This window comes from Falco peregrinus, chromosome 6, assembly GCF_023634155.1.
Source record: "Falco peregrinus isolate bFalPer1 chromosome 6, bFalPer1.pri, whole genome shotgun sequence".
NCBI classification, from domain to species: Eukaryota; Metazoa; Chordata; class Aves; order Falconiformes; family Falconidae; genus Falco; species Falco peregrinus.
The window spans coordinates 14,864,416-14,891,140 of NC_073726.1; the positions used below are offsets into that span (position 1 = coordinate 14,864,416).

At 40.2% G+C, this 26,725-nt stretch overlaps 1 protein-coding gene across 8 annotated transcripts in view; it reads right to left on the minus strand.

Moving 5' to 3' along the window:
- The window catches only part of FOXP2 (forkhead box P2), a 445,011-nt gene that overhangs the window by 386,779 nt on the left and 31,507 nt on the right, over nucleotides 1-26,725 (minus strand). The window contains exon 1 of one of the 8 annotated variants that reach the window (XM_055807405.1): nucleotides 7,085-7,179. The exons of the other annotated variants lie outside the window; for them this stretch is intronic. The gene's annotated coding sequence lies outside the window, so the exon portion shown is untranslated. Of the gene's footprint in view, nucleotides 1-7,084; nucleotides 7,180-26,725 lie in introns of those variants that run through there. 8 annotated transcript variants of the gene reach the window in all.

Below are 26,725 nucleotides of genomic sequence, written 5' to 3' on the forward strand. Positions count from 1 at the left end.
CTTCAGGACAGCACCGTGACTGCAGAGGGAATCCTCCCTCACTCAGGAGACCATGAAGAGCAGGAGTCTCGGGACCTCGACGTGGCCAAAACAAACCGCCAACACGAGACACACACATACAGAAATAGCTGGGAAATAAACTTACAGGCATAAACTCCCACTGCATTCTGTGCTTTTCAAAAAGGAGAGAAGCTTCCTAAGGAGAGCGGAGCTGGCTCAACACACCCATCGGCCACTTCAACGCGAATTGCTGCCACCAAGCAGCGGCTTACCAGAAAAAAAGGTGTGAAAGGTCTGTAAGAACACATGCATTGAAAAGCTATCGTGTCAGCAACCTGGAGGACCTTTTACACCCTTGCCAGGGAAAACAGGTCCCTCAGGGGAACTATCTATACTACAGAAAGATGCAAAAGCAAAGACAGAAGGGAGTAACAAGGAGCAGACCCAGAGCTAAACAGTAAACTGGAAACACCTAGTCAAAGAACTTAGGTTTGGACCATCCCTACTCGCTGTTACACAACACTAAAACCAGATTCATCCTACTTAACGTTAAACATCTAAATAGGATGCAAGCTCTACCCAGTGCGGAGCTCCCAGCAGAACCTGTGGCTCTCCCATGTACGGGGAGCCGGGGAGACTGCTGTCCTGGTCCAGGAGCATCCATGACGCACGTGATGTTTGAATGGATGTATCCAGCCACTCTTAGGATGCATCACAAGAGCGAGTAGACTGCAAGAACAATTTTCTTTAGAAGGGAGAAGGAATTGTTGGATACTTTTCTAAACATAATGCAATCATTTGAAAAAAATTCAACCTTAATAGAAAAAATCTTCCAAGTCCAGACTGTAGGTCAAGCTTCACAAAAGATATCTCTGCAGAGTTACATAGACTTTTTTCCCCTTTATTTCAAACTGTTTAAATTCAGTGACTATTAAGGTTGAATTCTGTAAACTTAAGGGTATTTAATAAATAAGTTATTTCACATACAGAACAAAACAGGCTTAGTTATATTTAGCTATAATTTATGACATCTGAATAAATCAAAAGCTAGGAAACAGGGGCAAAAAAATGCCAAAGATACTTGTTTTTAAAAGCCCCAAAACAAAAACCAAAATCCCAGCACATATGGACACCATGTATTTGTGGACTATAAAAAACATTATGTGTCAAAGAAATGATTTCTTATTCTACTGTCTTTTCAAATTATAAAGCAACCATTTAGACTTAATATTGAAAACTGTTGCCTTTTGTAAAAATGCATGTGCCTCATAATGCACACAGAATGGTTTCTTCACACAGACATGTTTACTTAATATATTAAGTAGCATACAGAGGTAATCTTTATGTTCACAGCATATAAAATCATGATTATTAATATTTTATACTAAAATAAGGTGCCAATTGGTGAATTTTCAGATATTAATCTCCCTGCTGAAGTCTATTTCCTTAATGTTTACATACAGCAATTCTCTTTTAAATTTTAAAAGTGGGAATCTTAACAGTGGAAAAATACAATTATAAAATGTTCTTTATTTGCAATTAGATTCCAAGGTTGCAGAATACTGTATCTGTCCCAATTTTACAGAACTGCTTAAGGCATTTGCCAACCAAGTTTCAAGAGGATTAGCTGTAATGAAAATGCAACATATGTAAATACAACCATGTATTTAAATGTCAAATATTTCAAACACAATAGAAAAATTACAAATTCAAAGTTATCTTTCCAAACATGTAATTCTATCACCCTCTTCCATGAAAGGTAAAAACTTGGAAACGGCAATTTTGCACTGTAAAAAACACAAAAAAGTGGCGATACGTTAACTTAGCCCTCTTAATGTATCTCATTATTGAACTGAAGAGAGGTTTTTTATGAGCACACAGCATGTTCCACCTTTTAACACCAATTCCACATACTTCAGATTCACCTTGTAGACTCAGAAGAAACTTGTTCCTTGTGCTGAAGCTGACAAAAATAAGGTATGGTAGGAACTTTAAAATGCACCTTTGTGCACTTTGGGCATCTTGTTTATTTGACGTGATGTATAATATGAGCACAGGAGAATGAACGCAATTACACAGGAAAATAAAACCACACAGCTAAAACTCCTCTGACTTCAGAGACATTTTTCTCATCTCTGGATGTGGTACAACCTTGCTGTGAACTCTTAGGTTTTCTACTACTTAGAGACAGACGGTTTCATACTGCTGAACAGAGATTACTGCTGTCTATCTAAATAGGGCTTACAGTGGCATCAGCATATTTTATTAACTCAGAACCATAAATCCTATTTTTATATGCTCTCAAAGACCAACACTCCTAGGGTCAGTTAAATTTACAACAGCGTGGCACCTACCAGGAAGAAGCTTCAAAGTGAGGATGTGCTCCTTTACAACAGCTCCTCAGAATTTCTGGTGTCTATTGGAAGTTTAAAAAGCAATACCCCATACCTGATATTAAACAACAGTTTTCCAAGGAGATTTTTAGCTCACTGCAACATTACATAGTATCCCAATATACTTTAAACACGGAGGGCGGGGGGGGGGGGGGGGGGGTATGTTTCAACAGTTCTCCCTCCGTTACGTGAGAAGCATGGTCTTTGCAGATGAGCAGATCTTAACCTCTGCTCTTCTGTGACTGGGACAGTGAACACCTGTAAAGGGAAAATCCCCACATTTTTGAGCATTCAAGCAATCCTCCTTTACGTTCCATTGCATATTGGTACATGGAAGTGCTCTTATTAGCAACAACAAAATTATTGTTGTATGTATTTCTCTGCTATCCTCTGATCTCGCAGAGGAACAAAATTATAACCTGTATATATACTGTTAAGGACTGACAGCAAGATGAAAACAGAGACAACAAAGTCAAGGAAGCAACAGCCTAAAATAATGCAGACATTTTCTATTATATTCAAACTCTATGAACCCAAAGATCATTTACAAAAAATGCTTGGTTTCTGCTTACATGTAGCTTTCTTCTACTCCCTCGGAATAAACGGACTAAGCATCATAGGCGACTCCCTAACAAAATTTTGACTTTACAGCAGCAAAGATGCAGTTATCTAGATAAACACTGTTTTTTCACTGAGGTGCACCAAACATCATTTAGCCCCAGGCAATCCTCGGAAATACAAATCGCATCCTAGTGTCTCCTCAGGGGAAGAACCAGCCTTGGCATCTCCCTCAGATTGCTCAGTGACACTAAACTCTGCAGGGTAGTCAACAAGTTTACACAATGAAAGAAGAAGAGAAGTGCTGCACAACACTTTGCTGAACTTGGAAACACTAGAAGAAAATACATCCCTAACTCCATCCATTGCTCTGGTTTTCACTCCTTCAACCCCTACCCCGTAAGTGTCCTAAATCAAAACCAGCCATCACAAAGGTGAGTTTGCCCCACGTTGTCAGGGCAAGCCCTCCACAATAAGAAGAGTCCTCAAGTCCTTTCTAAGAATGGATCCCAAAGGTGGAATCATTCTATGTATCCCTATTACTTCAGTGATACTTCTATTAAATAGCTATAATTAAGTCAGTCACTGGTTCTTTAAAGATCTCTTCCTTATGCTAAAACCAGACTTGTTTAAAAACAGAGGCCGTTATCAACGTTCTACAATTTGGGGATCTGATTTTAAAATAATAAACCAATTGTAAACATGATCTTCTCAAATTGCAGACTGTTTACTATTTTATCTTATTTTTATTGTAACACAACACTGTTCAGTGGAACGTCACTCTCAAATAACAATTTAACAATTTAATGCTGTCACTGCTATGAAGAGAAAAACACTAAGCTTTGAAACCATTTGATCTCCTCATATCAAAACTGCAGTCTTCTACTGATTTCAGAATCTACCTAATTTGCTATTTTGTAAAAAAAAGTAGAGACTACAAAAAGCAAAGAGCCAGAAGTAAACATTTTGATCAACCTAACTCTTTTGAAAAACAAAACTCTTGCTGCTCTTTTTTAGAAAAGTACCTTGACATTTAAAAACAAAGTAAGTGCATGTGACTTGTTTACATCAGATAGAAATAAATCCCTCCTAAATGCACACAGCACAAAGTCTTCCTTTTGTAGTTTATGAATAATATTTAAGGAAACGCTTAAAACACTTCGGAAATCTTTTGACAATTTAGCAACCTCATCAATATAGCTGCTCAGATACCACGATGTACATCATCTATAGACTTCTGAAAAAGAAAAAATAATCAACTCAACACAAGCATGCCATTTTAGCATATAAAGAAGGGACAGGGTGCAACTATACTGCACGTACCAAGTAAGGTGTTGCAGTATCATATGGTATATCACCAGGAAACGAGAGAAGTGATGAGGCAGGAATAGTGATGACTTGCTATGACGTGCATGCCAACAAAAATACGGTTTGGAAGGAATGAATAAAGTGGTTGGCCCACTATGCATGCTAAATACTTTAAGCATGAAGACTTATAATAAATATGAAATTCAGCCACCCCAGTAAAATTACACAGAAGCTTCTTTCTTCAGATGCGTTCCAGCCTGCCTCTACATGAATGCGACACTAGCTTTGAGCAAGCTGCCACAACCTCTGGTTTCTTATGCCTCAAAGTTATTAGTACATTTTTCAATTCAGAGATTTCCCAGTTGGGCAAGCCCCCACTCTGCTCACTGTTTTACAAGAACACTGTCCTCAGAGATACAGTGACCGCTCACAATGAAGTAGGTGATTTTTTAAGGCCAATCAATGTGAACAGTTTCTTAAGAGGGGACAAGCAGGTTTAACAGCTCGCTACTACCACAAAGGGAATACTCCCTATCTCCTCTCTGCCTTCCTGCATCAGTCACTGGCTCCCACTGCTTATCTCATGCTGTCTACAGCCATCTCAGATCCCTTTGTGAGCCAACTCAACCCACAGAAATGGCATAAAGCAAACTCCCGCTCTTGCTAGGTTGGTTTTCCACTGTTTTACTGGGTGAATCTGACCCACAGAAGGGTCAGCTGAGCTCCAGATCCAGCCCAAGGGAGGCTGCAAGCCCACATACATGAGAAGAGGGAAAGGGGTGTCAGGCTGAGGGCAGAGGACCAGGGGGAAACCCCTCTCTTCAAAAATGGCAACAGCGTATCATACGAAGAGATCAGCCATCTGTGAATCTACAACTCCGCTCCAAAACTGGTTGTCTCCAGTTACAATGTTCAGTTCATTGTTCAGTTACAATGAACATATTTCTAGTTCGTTCATATGCTCCCTCCTTACTTTCTCAAGCACGGGAGCTTTTATCTTCCCGAGACCTAATTCAGACTTGCTTCTCAGAAAATGCTGAGATACGTCATAAGAGCATCGGTCATCCAGTAGCTCCAATACCTACTGCAATCCTGGCCAAACAAGCCCAGATTCAACACCTCTCCCCACCCTCATGATGGTCCCTAGAGAGCCAGGTGCCTTCACAGCATCCTCTAATATAAATGGCTGTCAAATGTCCAACAAAGGGCTTTGTTTACAAAACCCTCCACATAAAATACCAGTAACTTACAACACTACTCACAGGCTCTGTGCAGATCAGGGGAAAATTTGAGGGCTACAGTCAAAATGGTACTCAATCTGTCTCACAATAAACCATATATAAATATGTATACCACTTCCTTTCAGTTTACACAATGGAAACAAGCACTGGGGTTTTAAGTTACTTGTTTGTTTATGTAGTTGGGAGCTGCGAGGAGAAAACAGAACAATAAAAGGAAAAAAAAGAGTGTTTTACTGAGCCATCGCATGTCCCATTAGAAAGCCTACTCTTGAATTTGCTAAACAGATTTACATACATGTTCTCCGCTGTTATGCTCACTTTCAGCCTGTGTTAAAGCAAACTGTGAAAAAGGAGGGGAGAAATAAGACTACTTTGTCACTAGCGTGTGCAGAGGCTACCGCCAACGAAAGCACCAGCTCAGCACTGAGAACTTTTAAATCATTCCAGTGAATTTCTGGAAGAAAGGTCTCACACTTCCTGAAAACAAAACAGCAGGAGCCAGGCAGAGAGATGATATTTGGGCACACATTTGGAGAACGAAGCACCATTTGGTCCTGCTAATCAACTGCAAGCAAGGCTCCCAGGTAGACATTATCCAAAGGTTATGTTCTAAGCTGTAATTAACGGTCAAAGATCTCGGGAGACAACAGATGGGCAAAACAAAATTACAAAAGAATTAGAGACAGGTTTCACTGGTGGTATCGACAGCTTTCCAGGCTACTACCTAGCTCCAAATTAATGATGACTAAGCATTTTGTCACCAACAACTTGAAAAGCAGTTGTTCAGGCTTTCAAAATGTGAAACTGAGCTTTTAAAGGTTTTCAGAACACAGGACTTTACACAGACTTCCCAACTCAAAACTTGAATAGAACAACTCTCCTCTATGGAAATATTGCTTAGAGAATATTTTATTACGCTGCCAAGTGCAACCCAAGATCCTAAAATGGACACTACACATTGTATATCGCCAAAGAATCTGCAGGAAGCTGCAGGTCCAAATTTAGACACACATCAAGCTGCTGATGCGCAAGTTTCCTGGCTGTGAACCTGTTTATTCAGTCCATTTTGATTCTCCCTGCTCACAGCAAAGCACAGGTCAATTTTTTAGCCACAGCAAATATCCACAGTTTTTCCACAGAAGCATCTATATTCTCCCCTTGACAGCCGAGTTAGTTCACTATCAGAAGTACGTATCTGTGATAATGGGAAGATAGGGACTTTACAACGTGCAACACCTAGAAAAGTACAAGCTACTGTTCTGAGCACAAGTATGTTTTTATGCAGATTTAGGTATTATGGCAAATCAGAACCTCAACATGGTGACATTAGCATTTCATGTCAACTCCAGTGCCTTATATGATAATCTATGATTAAAGACGTTTTGTCCAGGTGCAAGAGTCCAGGTTTCTTCTTTCATCTTAGCACAATCCCAAAGGATCTCTCCTATCATGTGACAGTGTTACTTGTCTCCCTCCAGAATCCTGGAATGGCAAGAACTACCGTCAAGACAGCTCCACAGCAGATCCGATCACAAGAGCTTTGCAGATGGCTCCAGGTGCAACCCTACTGCAGCTGAAGTTTACCTCCTGGTTGAGCACTGTCTTTCAAGACCTTCCTTCCCAGCTTGCTCTCTTTCGGGTTGACTGGACTGTTTCAGAACAGCACGAGTCAGCAGAAAATTAATGCCACACATAAAACTACGAAAAATAAAGCATATTTATCAACTTAGTACACTGAAACAATTTAGTGAAGTCTAAGAAAACTGGAGTTGATGCACAATTAGACCACACTGAAGTAAGACAGTATCACAGAGTTTACTGAAATTTTCCAATCAAATTATTTTGTAGCAGAAATCTCAATTTTTCTACTTTCTCTCAATCGCTGGTTTCTCTTAGAATTTTTTCATTCCATTATTTTAAATTTACAGGAGTATCTCTGAGATCCTCCCTCTGATGATTCTTCCTATTTCCTTCCCAGTTTCAGTCCTTCAAATATTACCCTGCCTTTTGTATCTCCCTCAGAAAGAAGGGCAGCTTTCCCACGGTACAAGCTACGGCTCTCCTCCTTTCATTCCTTCCATTTATAGTCTTCATCATTATGTTTAATAGAATGAAGGAACCCTACAGGTTCCTACTGAACAAAGAGATTTACAACAAAAATAGAAAACTGAGATGGTATTAAGACAGTGGAGTTTATAAGTAGCTGCAGGAGATGAGCACAAGAACACCTGGGAAAAAGTAAAGTATGATACTTAATGCCAAGGGAATCCTCTCTCAAAAATCCTTAAAATTTCTCTGTTTTGCTGTCCACAGTACCCAGTAGTCAAAGACCTTCTGATGTAAAATATTTCACAGATACGTCAAGAAGCTCTACAAGGATACAAGGGATTTTATTATAAGCCAACAAGATCTAAAAATATGCCAGTTCTCTTGTAATAATGATTTTTTTACTAGCTTGTAACTTTTTAGTTTAGACCAATAATATTTGTACAACTGAGATTCACTGTGGCGTTGCCAGTTCTCAAAATGTTATTACAGATATTTTTATACCGGTTTTCATATATCCCATGTAACTCTAAAAGAACTTCATGTCTCAAAAAAAAAAAAATTGTACCTCCTTATCAGAGATGGAGTAAAGTTCAAAAATGCACACCTGAAGCCTTCAATCTACAAACAAGGCTTTTAAAAATATCAAAACCAATGAAAACTTTATCATACATTCTGATGCCTCTGAATTTTACATGAGTTCCTAAACACATGTGAAAAGGGTTTGAAATTACTGAATCCATTTTACTGTCCCATTCTGCTTCTGAAAGGTGACACGTAACATTCTTTAAATAAGTGGGACCAACACAGAGATGAAAAAACTTGGTGCTTTTTGATATAAAAGAGAAACTCATTTTGTTACAAGGCATAAGGAGTGATGCAGAAAGCCAAGCAAAAGCTGGAAAAAAGATGAGGACTGTGCATGTCCACACCAAGCTATTAGGGTCACCCTCAGTGCTAACTAATGCGTCCACATTTAAAATGTAGGATGTCTACAGAAAGCTGAAATCATATCAAAGACCATGGCTGCACATTTATTTTAACAGGGTTTGACATGTTACATCATGTTGTCAGCCTCAAAAGCATTGTAACAACTGGGAATTTGTTATGAATTCACGTTAAAGGCCTTTACACAGGGGGAAGGTGCTGACATAAAAGCACAGGAGAGGTACAAAAGGTAAGCACTTCTTGCCAGAGGAAGAGTCCCGTCTCACCCCTCTCACCTCTTCCCTTCTTCATAGGTGTCCATGTCAACACCGGCGCCAAGGAAGGCACAGGATAAAAGAAAGCGAGAAGTCTGATTGCACTTCCCAGAGCTGCTTACCTTCCTGAAGCCCCAGCTCCCTGGACTGGGTGGCAACACCCCTGTAACAACTTGCTACAAACATGGAACCTCCCCACCTGAAACCCGACTTCAGAAATTCAAGTAGGAGGGACAAAACAAGTGGAGAAACACTCAGCCCCTCAGTTTAAACTAGATTTGTGTTTGCTTTTAACGATGACATCATGTTTCTACCTAAAGCATGATGCTAACTCCCTCTGAACAGATTTATCTCTCTGAATAAATCTGTTTTTTATTTTAATAGTACGCATAATCTGTGTTGAGGACAAGCTGAACGAGAGTAGAACGGACACTTATCACAACTACACAAAGCAGAGTGTGGAGGCAGCACCAGGCATGCTCCTGGGCAACCGAACAGGCACGGCCCAGCCCACCTCTTACAGAGAACAAATGACCGAGACAGAGACAGCTACACATCAAAATATCACACACGGGAACCAAAAGCAAGTCCAAAGAGCAATTATTAGATTGGAAGGCAGACAATTTTAGACAGCAAAAGTTCACTCTCTGTGTTCCTACAGTTGATTACCATTCCTTGCCTTTGAAAATGCAGGTTTTATGTTACGTAGAAAAAATTCCTGTAGTCACAAATGATGTTCCAGTATCCAGCACCCAGCAAGATACACTTATGTTTACTTAAACTTCAGTCTGTAACTTCCTGTGGTTACTGTGATTTGTTAATTACTTTTGCTTCTTTAAGATAATGTAATTGGCATTTTAAAAATCTGGGCTCAGATCTTCTTCACTGGACAGAAGAACATACATAACGTTTAATAAAAGAGTAACAATATACTACAGTAAGCATATAATAATTTAACTATATGCTATGTGATCAGGCTAGCAAGGGGAAACATCACGTCTATGCATGTCAATTTAAAGCTCCCATATTTCAATGCTCAACAATAACATCTCATCAATTTATTTATCTTCTTACGTCAGTCACTTGTATGAAATGGCACACAGTTTACAACTTAGCAAACAGAATGTATAATATACAAATAAACACTAGGGTTAAACTTCAAACAGAAGATTGGCAAACAACCCATTTGCCATTATGACATCAGTACCAAGGTTATACCTAACCTTAAGGACCAAGCCTTCAAGAATAAATGACATCTAAGAAAACCAAGGGTGTTTTGTTCCTCGAGGACATGCAGAGCACTACTGGCAACAGTCCTATGCTGATGTAAGACACAAATCAGCTAAAAACAGTGGCAATGAAAAAAACCACAAGAGCCAGCAAATACCACCTCTCAATGGCAGATCAAACTCAGCAGCTGAGCAGAAGGTAGTAGAGGACAAATCGGTTTGAGAATAAGAAGTCATGAGGTCCAGAGACAGCTGTTACTGAATGATGTCTCTTAAGAGACAGGATATTTATCTCCTGTTGGAGGATTTAAGTCTGCTTTCTCCATCCATGTTAGACATTAGCATTCTGTTAATTGGCCGAAATAGCTTGTCAATGCTATTTTTAGTAAAGAACAACAGCCACTTTCATTCTTCAGGCTTAATATAAATGCACAACCCTACACAGAAAAGGGGAGAGGGATGGGAAGGGGAGGACTGATTCTGCCATGCGTACTCTTTATTGCTGCCATCCTGTTTTCACAGGGGAGAGCAGTATTCATCGGGGCTATGCACGTTTTCTTTCTTCTCTCTTCTCTTTGGTGCTGATGTCAACACATAGAGAGATTCCACTAGAAATGGCAGCACTGTTAATTATCAAAGGACACCCTGGGCTGAAGCTGCGCTGGTACACACTGTATCCCACACCTTCCCGAGCTGCAGTGCTGTGCTCTGCACTTAAAGCTCATACAGACTCTAGCCTTTAGAGTTTTTCAAAATAATTTTGAGAATGCTAAATGTTACTGACCAGCCACCAGAAATTTTCATGGTCTGTAATCCACAGGTATTTTCACACTCTGACAAACATCTTATTGGTTGACAGTAACGTTCACCTTTGCAGGACCAGTAGAGGGTCTACTATCAGGGTGACTGAATGAGAATACCAAGAAGGGCATTCCAGGGGGTCTTCTAGTTCCCTCTAAACCACAGAGAAATAAAAAACTTCAAAGAACCCAGAAGGAGATGGGAAAGCCAGGCAAAAACAAATGTAGATGAGGAAAGTTATTATACTAAAAATAAAAATAAAGTATGTAAACTTCACATTTTTCAGCTGAATGACAGTCCACATGTATGCTCACACTGTGAATGGCACTAAGCCATTAAGCATCTGTCATAAATTACCTAGCAGAGGACCTCAGAGGCCTCAGGGAAACAGTCATCATCAGTCATCAGTGTCTCAGACACCACATCATGCCCGATGAAGATGTGAATGCATTTCCATGTGGTTACTCAACAATAACTTGGGCTTCAGTAGGAAATTCCAAATCAAGTTAAAAGATCCCACTTGTGGCCATTCATTGAAAATCTTGACACCAATCCCTATTCAGTAAGAGGGCAGCAACCATACAGAAACCTCAGATGCTTTCACCAGCTGGCATGCAGGCTCTGCCCACGCTAATAAACCAAAAGGGCCAAGACATTACTCAGGTGCTGAATCTGTGAATACAAAAACATAGTGCTCGCTTGTGTCGCTCTGACATCAACCGTCTGAATGAGGAAACTTGCAGGTCTGAGGTTTAGAAGGAAAACCTGGGAGTTTAATATAAAATGCAGCCACAAACTGAGAAGCATAGAAGTTCTCCTCTGAACTTACTCAGCCTTCAAAAAGATGTGTATGGAAATACAGATCTGCATTTATCCCACTCTTCTTGCACCTTCACGGAAAGGTGGAGCCACAAGCAGGCAGTTAAGAGGTTACAAGACAAGACAGTCCTACGTGGCTGTGCATCTAGGTTTAAATCAAACCAGCCACTGGACAAATAACAAGCCCAATAAAGCCTTTGATGAACACAGAAAAGGGCAGAAAACCGAGGCTTACTCTTTCAGCGAGCACGAGCAGAAATGGGTGGCATATGGGCTTTTACAGAACTAAGGGAGAGGACGCTGGGACTGGTAATAAACATACTAAGTGTCAAACACACTCCTAGTACTTATATGGACTGGTCTAGTTGAAGTAAAGGGCAATACTCTCAACCAGTACTCACAAAACACTCACAAAGCTCTCCAAAGTCTTCAGCACCCATAGTGACACTGGAGTATTTTGGGAAAGTGGCAAAAGTCAGAGACACTAATCTGTGGGCAACAGTTAAGAGGAAGAGCAGAAATCTTCCAGGTCTTCACCACAAAATGAAGAAAATCCAGGCACTGTAACAGTCTCAAATATTTTGGAGACCTGTAATGATCAGGGCCCTGCTCAGACTTACCAGAATTCCCAGCAATACAGCAACTGGATGAAATCCTTCGAACAGCCCACCCAAGCATGATACCAATAATGCCCCGAGAGCAAGCCTGCACCCTGACCTCACGTTTGGCAGAAGCATCAGCACCTCCTGCCAGCGCAGGAAGTAAAATGGATTAATGCTAGGCTGACCCCCCCTTGGAAGGATGCAGATGAGGCAACCAGAACAGATCTCGGGCACACCCTCAAGAAAATGTGACCCTGTTTCACGGATCTGACAAACAGCCAGAAGAACAGGGAGAACAGCTGATCATCTTCTCTATGTACCAACTGTATAGGGCCTTCGTGGAACAGAGAAAATGTTGCGCATTTCTGCTCCAGCACAACATCCTTTGATGATCCCCACAGCCTGGAAACCTCACATGGATGTATTTCAGAAGCATGCTCAAGTTCCAAAACAAGTAACATGAGGCTCATACTCCTGCACAGACTTCAGCTCTTTGATGATGGTATTTACCAGAACAAATGGGATTTGCCAGGCATCACAAGATTTGGGGAAGGAACTGGAGGAGTTCCCGATGCTGCTACCGTAGCCGAAGTTTCCTGTATTTTGAGGAACGGCAGCCAGCCTGCTGAAAGGGTACAAGGCAGGAGAGCACACAGAGGGGAGACATACTTAGTGTTAGGTGATGCATGGCACGAGGCATCACAGAGGTTAGCTGGGAAGTGTATTGTCAGAAAGGGAAAGCACAGACTAAGATCTGTTCACAGACAAAAGAGCTCTCACAAATTGAGAGTTAATAGTTCCTCCAGTGATCCCATGAATTTGCAGTAATAGAACTTTTGATTCAAGTGTTCACCTCGGAACCCAGATGTTTGGAAAGAGACTGAGTCATTTGCAGAGATTCAGGTTTTGCACCTTTCTGGCACCCTTTATTGAGCAAACAATTGCAAAAGTAAATTAAAAAAAGGCACACAGATGATACACAAGAAGTTAACAGCAACGACTGCCACCACCATGATGAAAATTTCAAAGGTAACAGACAAGACACATGGAAAGACCCTGAAATGAACACAGCTATCATTTGAGAAGAAAGTAAAATATTGACAAGGTATATGAAAATATGCACCTATGATACTAAAAAGTTGCAGACCACCTATTGAACAACCAAATGCTACCTAAATCCACACGGAATTCCAGACCTATGAATACAGTGCCAAAACACCTTTTCCTCTCGGCAAGAAACAACCTCTGTAGAATTCGTTCTACTGGGATATTCTGCAACTGGCTGTAAGGTACCAGTAACGTAAAGCAAAATCCATCCACAGATAGGGCATGCTTTCACAAAAAGGGTGTATGAAGAAGGACACAGAAGCAGGGACACATTGTGAGGTACATCACAGTCGTTCATTATGCCTGGCACCCAAATATCTGATGTTTTATTATACCAAGATGGTAGAAAATGTGTCCATCTTGCATCAATAAAAAGAGTGAAAATACGCGTTAAGGCAGCAGATGGCAAAGAAAAGCATAAGATCCCCAGACAGCATCAATCCATCTGCCTGCCTCTATGTCATGACCTAACAAAGTTGGTATCTACAGTTGTCTATGACCTCAACCATAGCTCAGGCTGTTCAGATCGCCATCAAGAGGCGCAAACTGCCTGAAGAGGGCATGGGGATCGTGTGGGGCCTTGTTCCTGACTGGAGATATGACCTAGGAATTGGGTGTCCCTCACAGCTCTGCAGAGTACGGAACTTCACTTATCTAAGTATGGAAGAAAGAAGAAACATCTAACAGGAGGTCCCTGGCACATGCCTGGAGCCAAGATTAACATCTCACCATTCAGACACCACATATCAACTGAAGATTCTATCATAGTTACAGAGACTAGCAAGAATATTCTGTCATCCACTTGTGCTTCAGAAGACATTAGAGTGCAGTCTTCCAGTGTGTAAAGGGAAGAAATCTGAAACAGGCAGAATCTTCTCCAACAGTTTGATTTACCAGATGAAACTGCAATGATGCAAATGAACAGCCTTATCTCCCCACTCTAAGGGTGTAAATACACAGATTGCTGAATTGCAAAGATCCATCCTTCCTGAATACAGCAGCTGCTTCCAGGGATGAAGAGTTAACAGGGATGCAGAGAAAGTCCACACTCCCCGGAGCCTCCTGTTTCTTGCCAAGTCCTCCTGGTGGCAGAAGGAGAGTAGGCTGGAGCAGAATGTCTAGCTCTAAAATTACCTCAACGGGGGCACTCTCACACAAAATGTCCATGCATCAGGCTTTATCATGCTCCTACCTCTTTATTAAGGGGAACCCTAATATAGTCTGTGACCACTTAAGTGGGTACTTGAAGGAGAACTAGTCACCATGGTCCCCCATACCCTCTCCATGCAGGAGTAAGACTGGTGATCTAGGTATGATCAACTATCAGACAGCATTCTCAAGGTGCGAATACCTTACACACACTCATGGGTGAAAAAAGTTTGATCTTGAGAAGGCAAATAGGAAGACCTTTTCTTACCATAGGGCAAGAAGAATGACAAATCACTGCTGCATCGTTAGCAGGCTTTTAGCCTCAATAATGCAAACTGCTTCTGGAGAGATTTCTGTATCGACCAGATCAAAACAAATTGAAACAGTGATAGCTCAAACAAAAGCCTTTATGAAGGAGATATAAAAAAAAAAAAATTGAAACATATTTTTCAAGTAATATTTGGTAATATATAAATATGCTTACCACATGGATGCATGTAAAGGAAATTATAAAATGCCATGACAGGGAATATATCTAGTAACTTCACAGTAGCAAAATCCTTTATTCAAAATTTTCATTTCAGACATTAACTGAACATCAAACTACACAAACATATGGCGTTAACTTCACAGTTTATTACATTACTTTATTTGTCCCCACATCTCCTTTTTTCACATAAACATTTCTTTCACATCGCTTTCATTTTTAAAATTCAACAACATAACTGGTGGTTGATGTCGAGGCCTAAAAGGAAGCTCTCGCACAAAACCATAAAATTTTTCTTGTTCAAAGTGAAACCAACAGAAGACTCCGAGTTACTAAATTAAAGGCCAGAGATGAAGAAAACTGCAAAATTTCCTCTCAGAAAAACAAAACAAGCAAAGTTTTAGGACACTGCGTTATTAAAAAAAAAAATCAAAATGGAAAACTGCAGAGCAGCATACTCTTACCAATGTTGATCTGCAGTCAATTCAGAAGAGAGTAATGCTGGCTCATTATTGTCGATGTTACCATGATAAGAAATAGTGCTAGTTAAAGATAATAGTCTCTCTACTCAACCATAGTAGTAAAGATATAGCTAAATTAGAGCACATAAATAATTCATTACAAGAGGCCTGATTTTGCACTATATCTGTATTACTTTTAAGTTGCAGGTTACTCTTATGGATAGCAGAGATTTTTATTGGAAGATCCTCATGATCTTTGCAACTTTCATGGGAAGGGAAACCCAAATAACAACATATGTCTTGGTATTAAAGACTTAAGGATTCTGCAGTTCAGGGTTCCCTTCTCCATACCCTAAAAACAGACCACATGTAACAGCAAGAGGAAAACAGACCTCCCATATTTTTCATCTGCAACACTGTCAGCCCATCTTGTCAAACCTTCTCTTAAATATAGATGTTTCTCTAAAATACTAGAGTTTGAAAAAACAAGATTTTTCCAAATAAAAGTGGAATTACTTACAGAATTAACATGTTTGTTTGTAACTCAGTATGCTTTAAAAGTCAGCGTAAAAGTTCCACATCTGTAAGTAAGAACATTTTCAATACTATGAAGTATTTTGCATTTCATAAGCAAAATGAATATGCAGCACATTGCATTCCAGAACATTTAAAATACTTTCAAATAATTACCCTCATCAGCATGTAACTTCATTTTTTTTGGTAGAGCTACTTCAACAAAGTTTTGTCTAAACTATGTGGTAAGAAAATATCATTTTATTTTGCACCCAGACACCAAAAGGACATTTACCATAGAGCCAAAAATCACTATTTGCCATTCCTAAATACAAGGCAGTATTCCTACAGCTCCTAAATACAACTTTTCAAAAAAAAAAAAAAATATATCTAACCTTTAAAACATTGTTTAAAATTGCAGCCTGTACAAAAAAATGGTTCTACCTTCATCCTAGAGCTCTTTTGCCTTTGCTTCAGTTCCCCTTCCATGGTGAAGAGGTGCAGTGTTGCAGTCAGTCCAACTCAGCCTCACACAGGGCACCAATTGCTGCAGCACAAACTAGCAGGCTGCAAGAAGGCTTTCACCATTGGTCTGTTTCCACTTTCCGTGCTGTTTCTCTGTCCTCCAGAGGCCAGACCACACTGCCCCTCCTCCATTTGACACACACACACCCCACCCCACAATACTCAGGGCTATTTAACTACTTAGCAGGAACGAGCTACACCTGCACATCATCCATGTCAATCAACCCACTGCCGCTGAGGCAAGGCCACAGCTGCATGTTATCAGTGCTAATCAACCCGCTGCTTTCAGTCCTCTGCAGTGCAGAAGTCATTGAGGAATGGCTACACACCGCTTTCCCCCCAGGAAAGTGCAACTCTTCTTCCCTGGTTCCTGTCTAGATGTTCCAAGCTCTACCTCTGCCTGCACAAGCAGAGAGGTGAGAAATGCAGGCAAGAAGCAGAAACCCCTTCAGGAAAGGTCACTGCAACGAGTCCCATGCAGCCAGTGCTGCCGCCTCCTCCCAAACCTATTGATTGTGCCAGCTCTGAAGTGCCTTTTCCCGCTGCGGTGCTGGTGGCCGCTGGCTGGACCGTTCTCCCTGGCTGCAGGCCGTCCTCCCCACCTGCCCTGGCTGCAGGCCGTCCTCCCTGTCCTCCCTGCCCTCAGCCCAGCAGCTGCTGCTATGGCCCACCACCAGCGTCCCAGTGTGAGCCATTTTCCCCACACAGTTTGAAGTGCAGCAATACACAAAGACGACATTTGTGGATACTGGAGAGAAGGTTTACATGCTGAAGTCCTAAAAAGCTTTGGAAATATGCAGTCCACCTGTGTTTTTGTAGGAACGTTGCACATCATAAACCAGTATCTACCAGAACAGGAAAGACTGGTAAAGGAAGTTTACCTTATGCGCTCTTTGAACTATGGATGAAATAACTTAAGTTTATCTTAAAATTCAGTGCCATAGATAAAACAGAACATAGAACAATCACATCATGTCTCAAACTGTTTATAAAAAAAAAGGATAGAATATACCATAAGCAGTATGGAGTCATCTCTAAGTAATGCTGGTCAAGTTCAATTAAGTAGAACACATAATTTCAGTGAACTGTGATCACCATTGTTTCAAATTAGCATAACTACAATATTAATTAAGCATTCTTAGAAAGCAAGATTAATTAGGTGTGAAGGAGGATATGAAATATCCAAGCCTAAAAAAACTCCCTACAAATCTTCTGCAACACTGTTATTACAGACTAATTCTTTTTCCTAATTTGACATGCTAAAGATTATTTCCTACACTACAGAATTTTTAGACTGATATATCACAGTACGACAGCACCATCACATTAGGCAACTAAGCGTGTTTCTTCTGCCACCCTCCACTTCTGTAAGCTATCCTGAGCAGTTCAGGAAATCTTCCAGTGGAAAATAGTAACATACTACCAAGTGATAACACTTTTCAACCATGATCTGATAAACCAGCTCTCAAGCTCTCCATTACAGCTGTCCAGAAGCTCTGCAACTGCTTCACTTGAATTAAACAAAGTGTACAAGGCAGTCATTAATCAAAAAGAAGCAATACCGTGAGTTCTTAGATCTGCATTTAGTGTTTGTGTTGTTTTGTGCATGTCTCTACCACACAACTTTTAACACACCAAAAGTTTTGTAATAGTAACGCTGCACAGCTTTGCCAAATAGATATCTGCAAACTGTGACCTGTAAGTGGGACTGCAGCTTGGAAATCACATTTCCTCAGCCAGCAGAGGGAATACAAGATGGGTATTTTCTGCTGAAAGGGCTCGGCACTGTAACACGGCACTGTAACAGGTAACCCTGCAGACTTCCCGCTGGAGGGGGGCTTCACTTGACTCTGAAGAAACCAGAGTAAACATCAGCATTAGTTTGGGTCTCAGTTTTCTAAAAATTGTATTTCTAAATGCTGTAATGGCACATGCAGCTAAAACAGTTTTTCTTCCAGAGCTTCCTACAGAGCTCTTGAAGACTACCTACTAGCAGTACAGGCCTACAAAGAAGAGAAAGAAGGGAAAACACACAAAAGAAGAGCTTTAGATTTCATTTCTCCTTTTGTTCCATGCATATCCAGTTCTCAAAATTAATAAGCAGTAACTACCACAAAACAGAGAAAGGAGAACTACTGCTACAAAATGCCTCATTGATTCTGTCTTTGCAAAATAAACATGAAAATCATTTTCTAAAATACAGAATTCTTTTTAATTTTTGTCAAATGTGGAGAGGAACTGAGATGCAGCTAAAATAACAGGGAAAGGCAGAGAGGTTTTTGTTATATTCTTTTATTAATCTAATTAACTACGGAAAGAAAAGCCACAGCATTGAACAAGCAAGTTTCTCTTTATACTTGTTCCACTTCAGAGAAGACAGCTTCCCTTTCTATCTATATTTTCTCCTGGTTTGAGTTGTCAGTGCTTTTAAATGCACCACATAACGTCTGTCAATCTAGCCTAATTTTGATTTTCTCTAATTTCCTCCCACCACAGTTCCATAATCCCTGAGAGATCCTCCCCATGAGAACAACAGCCAGGGATCAGTGATCTTGGGACTGCCCAACACTTCAGGTCCTTCTCTCCTTCTGCTGCACAGCACAGAGCTTTCTACTCCTCTGGGAGCTGAGCCCAGCCAGGACTTGTTTCAGAAACCACTTTGAGAGAAAAGAGACTCCACCTCACTTCTCCTGCTGCTTCTCACTCCCATCTTTTCTACTGTACTCACCATCACAGATTTCTTGTACCAGCCCACAGTTCTGTCTCTCACCAGCTGCTCAGGGCATGCACTAGAATCCTGTTTTATAAATCATGAGAGAGAAGTTAAGCAGAGGACAGGATTTAAGTTGAGGAGAGGGAGAGTAGCTGTCCAGCTGGAGAAGAAAAGACAGCGATGCCATGATACTGCTGCTCCTGAAGTCTGTATCAACATTCATGAGTTATAATGGACGTAATATGGCAAGGAGATGGAAATAAATAAAAATATAAGGATGCTGCACTAAGTTACCTTACCTCCAAGAGCATTAGTCTTTTAGAATAAGACTCAAGAAGAAAGAACCTTCCCAGTTTCAATCCTATGACTATCAGCAGTGCTGGGAAAGCAAGCCACTAGCCCAAAATCCCAGCTCATAATGAAGCCTTCATGTAACTTCGAGATCGTATCACCTCCTCGGCATGGAAGGCTGATGGAGAGAAGACTTAAAACAGTTGCCAAGTTTAAATACTGACAGATTGTGGCAAGTTGTAGCATTGCTGATGGACTTCTGAATCCAAAAGTCCTTTTCCTCCACTGGCCTAAGGTCACCAGAGGCCTCATAGAATTTTTTTTTCCTTTTTTTAACCAACTATTCTGATAGGCAGCAGGCCAAACAACTGTTGAGGCAAAACTGAAAAAATTTATTACCTAAACCAGAGTTACAGTTTTGTAGAACCCTAAAATTACTACATTCAACTCCACACGTGTGCTCAGGCACCTTCAAAAATAGGGTGATTAAAAGAAATTGTATACGTGGAATGGATGCCTCCTTTGCACCTCATCTCCCATTCAGTATAACAAATACTGGTAGAACAGGAAAAATTATTTGAACATGGAAGACAAATTTGTCAGGAAATTGGGGAAGGAAATGGGTGCAGCAAAGAAATAAAGACCAAACAAATGGCAAAAAATGAGCAGCAGAGTTGACAACAAAGTGTATCTACCTTACATTTATCAAATTATCTGGAAAAAACAATGTCAATTACAACAAGGAGAATAAATATTTGTATGTGTGTATGCTATATGTAGCAATAAATGTTTCACAGGATGGGGAACACCTTCCTAGGAAATAGTAGCTGTGAAAGAATTAGTGGTTAATCATCATGAATACGAACTAGCGTGGTCAAAGGACTAACGCAGTCTCTGAATGTATAATCAAGGAAATCTGAGAAGCGATGCTACCTGAGCATTTCACACTGGGGTCACTCCTACTAAAACAGTGTCACTCGTCTGACAGCCACAATACAAATGGGACACTGCTCAAATGGGGCGGATTCACAGAACACGCTTTTAGGTATCATTAAATGGCTAGAAAACAGGCCTGGCAGTGAAAAAGTGCATCTGTTTACCAAAGAGAAGATTATAGGATGTATAGTCCTATAGACAGTCCTATAGGCTGTAAGATGAATATAGACTTACAGCCTGTAAGTATCCAAACACAGGGCAGAAGCTTAACACTTCTATTCCTCCCTCTCCTTTCTCTAAGGAAAGTGTAACAACATCCTGGAAAGCTGAAGCAAGACAAATTCAGAGGAGAATTTAGGGACAAGGACCGAACACTGAACTGCTAACCACTAAAGCTGGCTACTGAAGGCTACAAAGGTTTTTCCATCACTGACATTTTTCCCTCCCTTTATCCCACCTCCACTGAGCTCGGCTGTTTTTCCAAGAGGTATGATTTACTTCAGTCTTTATTGGTCTTAAAGCATAAACAGAGGAAGTCCTCGCTACAAAGGAAGCCATACCCAAAGATTACAGTAGTTCTTTACAGGCTTAAAAGCTGTTCAAGTAGGACAACAGCTCCAACCTCTTTTACTCCTTTACACTCATGACACGCTCATCAGCCAGGAGCACCCACCAGGGACTAAGACCCTGCTCTACTCCATCCGGTACAAACACAACACATAGGTAATCCCTGCAGGGAAAGCTGAAAACCCAAACGTATGACACAAAGCAAACCACGTGGATTCAGAGGGAGAGCAGGAGGAATCAAGGAAACAATACGGGTCAGCAGGAAAGGCAGGTGCCCTCCCATCTGCGTCCATCCATTGTCACGTCTTCTGCAGGCAACACAGCAAGGGAGACTTTTAATGAGGGATTTGAAGTCAGACAAGTTTACACCAAAAATAATTTTTAGTAGTGAGGATAATTACCAGTGGAGCAAGTTACCAAGGGCTGTCATGGGCTCTCCGTCACCAGGAGCATTTTAAAAGTGTTGATTTTTTTCCCAAAAAATATATGCTCTACTTCAAATAGAAATTAACTCAAGAAGTTCTATAGCTACTGTTATGCTGAAGATCTCAATGGTCCCCGCTGGCTTTACAGACTGCATTTTCCAAGTAACTCCTGCCCCTTTTAAAAAAGGGTATCATAATCTCATGTTAAACATTAGTAAAATCAGTTTATGGAGTCCCACAAAACCCAAAGAATTATTTGTAAGATGCATCAGCTACAAGACCACCCCAGCACTCTTTTGCAATTTTTGGTTTTTTCCCCTGCCATGAAATAAATAAACTATATATAAGTAAATACAGAGAAGTGGACTTCACTAAGCTCACATGCCTACCATACAATTAGGTCATTTACACAGTTGAATGAATTGTTGAGTTCTTCAATGATGGTCATAAAAATATTACAGTAAATAAAAATTACAGTAACACACTTGTGCTACATAACTTACTTTGCCTTAAAGAAATTAAATGAAACACAAAGATCACCAAAGACCAGAGTGTTAAAAAAGGAAGCAATCTGCAAACCATCCTTTCAGAAAAGACAGAGACCATTCACTAGCAAGTTAAAATAACATATATATCTAACAGGAAGGAGCATAAAGAAAAGACTTACTTTACTGTGTTAAAACATTACTTAAGTTCTCACACTAGCAAATCAAGGAGCTTTGGGCAGTACTCAGTCAGTCACAGAATCACAGAAGTCTGATGTTGGCAGGGGCCTCGGGAGGTCTCTATTCCAATCCTGCTCATAGCAGGCTCAACTATGAGATCAGACCAGGCTACTCAGGACTATCAAGGCATCAACAATTTAATACTTAATTTAGGAAACAAGAACTTAACATCCCTGATATAGAATGACCACACTAACTGCATGAAGCATACAAGCAAATAGGTGTGTAACATAAATAAATTTGTGTTTATCATCTACTCATTAATACATTGTAAAAAATTGTATTTGTGAGCCTCCTAAAACTACCATGCAGGGAAAGTTTTAATCAGTTTAAGCACTCTTTTTCAAGTACTACTATACATATACCTGCACACTGGTTCCTTTTGAGACCAAGTTCACATTGCTGGATAAATTCCAAAAATACTTAAACAGTGTGCCTTTGAACATTACAGTGTGTATCTTTCCAACAGCAAAATTTTGAACTAATCAGGCATGGCTGGCATCTATGAGATCCTGGGAATAAAAAAAACCCAATTGTTGAGTAAAAAAGTCTGTAAAACCATGTTTTGCATGATAGATGTTTTCCAAAGTGATTTACCTAACTTTAAAAGCATTCCTTCTGATAAACAACACATTAAGGAATTGATAATGGGCAAGGTAAAAATGTAAGAAGGAAGTGAGATCTTGGTCAAATAGTTAAGGAGACAATGGAAAGTGCCCTATTACTGCATTTACATAAAAATCCCCATGTTGCTGGGAATATGAATCTCCTAACAAGGTACCATAATGCAAGGATAAAAAAATCAGCATTCTGAAGTGTCCTCTTTAGGTTAACACAGATACTGTCTTGGACTACTTTTAAAAAGCTTCTTTTGCATTTTCACTGACATAGACCTCAAATACAGTATCACAATTAGAGCCACTAAAGTTGACCAGCCTTTGTAATGCTCTTCCAGAAACATTTCTGAGGATGTTTAGTCAATATATATATTTTCCTTGCAAGCAGAAATACACTCTAGTAAGAACTTCACCTTCATAACATTTGTAGAGAGTATGCTCAGATCATTCCTCACATGAGTAGTCACAGCCAAGCATGTTTAGTTTGTTCCAGTTTTTAAAAATCTTGACAGGTATCTTGAAGGACTGAGGAAAAGAGAGGAACGTGCCAAACTACTATACACATGGACTAAGTATATGCAAAGTCTGTAAGAGTCAGCTTTTCATCTTCTGAATAATAAACCATAATAAATGTCTTTATGGGTAATAAACTGCAACCACATTATTCATGCCGTCAATGGTGCCTACTAGTAACATACAACCATTTATTTTGAGGTAGCTGTGATAAGTCCTTCACCTAAGCAAGACTCAATCATTGATACATGAAGAAACACATCAACTCTGGATGCCTTTCCAATGATGTAAAGTTTTGTGAAGTTTGGACAGAATTCCAGGTAATCCCTGATCAAATGGCATTCATACAGACATTTGATGTACTGATGTACCTAGAGCCAGAATTCAACTGAGAATTCACTCTGTGTCTACCACATGGTGCTGGCTCAATCTGCAATTTTAAGACTCAGCACGGAGGCAGCTACACCGTTATGTCTGCCAGCTACGAGGACAAATAGCCTTGGGAACCATCTAGAGAGTGGCTGCACCCATACAAAAGCAAGACCCCTTCTAACGTTGAGGCAATAAAGAGGCCTGTATCCCAGACATATGGGACTTTGGAGGAGGGGAAGGAAAGACTTAAAATCACTTCCAGATTAAAGTATTAGAAACCAGGATTTTAAAATCCTGAAATACTACTATATTGGGTACATATATGTATCTGCCTGTCTCTCAGAAAAGCATCCTTGTGACAAATAGTAACTTCTGAACATAAGAAAATACACTTTTACTGTGAGGTGGCTGAACAAGTGGAATAGGTTGCCCAGACAAATTGTAGTCTCTCCATTCCTGGTGATACTCACATTCCAACTGGACAAGATCCAGGACAACCTGCTCTAACTTGCTTGATGAGGAGGGCAGTTGGACTAAGCAATCTTTAGAGCTGCCTTCCAACCTCAACTATTCTGTGAATTCGTAAACTTCATGGAAGAGTACAAAAGTGAATAGTCACTAAAAGCTGTAAGATAGGCATCTTAAGTACCAGACTTGTATCCATTTGTGGATTTAACTCCTTAATATCTTAACCAGATCTTCAAGTAACCTACAGAATTGAAATATGAGTGATTCAACGAAGATACTCAAGACTGTGTGGGACAGAAGTCTGGATCAGGTGGACAGATGAGAACAGTAAACTGAGAATACGGTCCACTTCAAAAGTCTCTCCTGGAGAGGTTTCTACTACTGATGTTCCCTCTAGTGAGGACAGTCATCCAGCTTTCAAAAGGTAAGTAGTAAGACTTGCACAAATTTTTGGCATACTCCAAGAATTCTGCATTAGCAGATCTTGAAGTAGAGGCAGCAACCTCCAATTATTCATGTAAGGTGATTCATCCTTGTGTCAAAATTGTCTATACCATCTCAAGTGACTCTGATAATTACAGCCCTTTTTGTTTTACCTCAAAGAGAGTATTTAGAGGGACAGGGAAAAGATACGTATCATTCTGCCTGGCCAAAGGAATAATAATAATAATTGCAACAGAGACTAACAGCATACAGAAAAGGCATGATAGGTCCAAACATTTTGCTAATGTCCAAAGTAAATCTCTGAAAATCACCAAAAAGCTTCTCCCAGAGATGTCAAACAGAAGTCTCCCATTCATGGTACCTCAGGGTGAAGTGGCTCAGTTCATTGGGCAATATGATCAGGACACCCCACAGGTGATACCAACACCTTGTTCCAACAGCCTGTACAGCAAAGCACCATTTGCAGAGCTTAACTACTTCCCAGAAAAGAGAATCAGAACTCACAGTAGCTTGCCAGGTGTTACAGTACATCTGAAAGAGTTTCTCACTTGCACACAAATGTGATGATCATGAGGAATGGAGACAGAACTTCTCAGAAGCATGCTGACTTGAGCTCCAAGTCACTGATGCAGAGATCTTCAGACCATGACCCTTGAAAATGCTGTCCATCCACGAAGAGAAGAAGAAAATACTTTTACTTAGAGTTCTAGATAGGAGGGCACTTTTCAAAAGGTACTGTATCTGGCTGGTAATATTTGATCTGTAGTACTACTTAATTATGTAGTAATATTTAATGCCCTTAGACTCATTAAGGGCCTTCCTAGGTAGCATCCCAGTCTCCTATGCATGCCCAGATTTTTTTGGTGGCAGTCTAGTATGCTGCATTATACTGCTGCCATATATTCCCAGGAGAGCCTTTCAGGACTTTGCAAGGGAGAAAAACAGTTCAGCAACTGGGTACTGCATGACTAGAAGTGCAACTCCAGTAACTGTCAGGCTGTAAGACTATTCAGTACATTGCACATGAATTCAGTTTCTGAAAGCAAATTCAAGAAGATTTGGAAGACCATTATGCGAGTCTCATAAGCAGGAAACATAAAGGAACTTCCTATTAAAATTCGCAAAGCCCTAGGTAAAAAATGATCTCTGAAAAACCTTTGAGGATGAGGTTTTATAGCCTCTGAGCTCTAGAAGGTCAGGAGAGGAGATCTGGGCAAGTGATCGGTCATTTCTTCCAGAGACTTCACCAAAGAGATACAAACAAGCATGTTTTAAAGAAGGATGCACAATCACGCCATCTAGGTATCTGGCACAGTACTGAATGGCAGACTAAGAGGAGAAGAAAACAAAATTGATCCAGTACATCTCTGGGCATCCTCCTCTCTTAAGTCTCCTGGATCTCCTCGTATGAAGAAGAGGTATCTTCCAAGTGTGAGACTACCGTGGTGGGGTGGTCTCAGATGAAGAGCTGATACCCTTTTGCCACCAGACTTCTTTGGCTACTAAGAGTAGGAAAACCTACTCAAAGGTGTTTCTTTCACTCATGTGTTGTTCCCACAGCAATTACTTTGAATAACTTCCGTTGAGTTCAATTTTGAGTACCTCAAAGTACTGCCAAACTTTAAAACTAAATACTGTCAGAAAGTTAAGTTATAAAATAAAGGACTAGAAATGAAGGCTTGAATGGATTAAATAAATGTACAGATTGGTTACACAATAAACCATCAAGAAATCTGTGATAATCACCTTATCTTTCCACCTGCACAGAAAATACCAAAGGGGGGGGGAAAGAAAACCTACTTAGGGTGATGGCTGATTAAATCTTATAACTAACTACAAGATGAATCAAAGGAGAAATTTAAGGGCAGCACTCCCATCCACACATAAAAAAAAAAAAAGTTTAAAAAGTCCCAGGATATAATTGTCAATAAACTGAAGGCAGCACTTTATCTGAAAACAGACTGAGGAATCTACCCAAGAATTAAACTGAATATGAATGAAAATTTTAAAAAGCTTCTCTTACATTGCCTCTAGAAGTTTTAACAGAATTACATAACAAGCAAGCATGGGGGGTTTACAGATCTAATTAGGTAAGAAGATGGGTACAGGACTAGAACGAATAATGTGAGCCACTGCATGTAATCTTTTGCTATTGAAAGTAACCGTATCATGACAATTTTGATTATGAGACCCCCTCTTCGAAATCTCCTGTC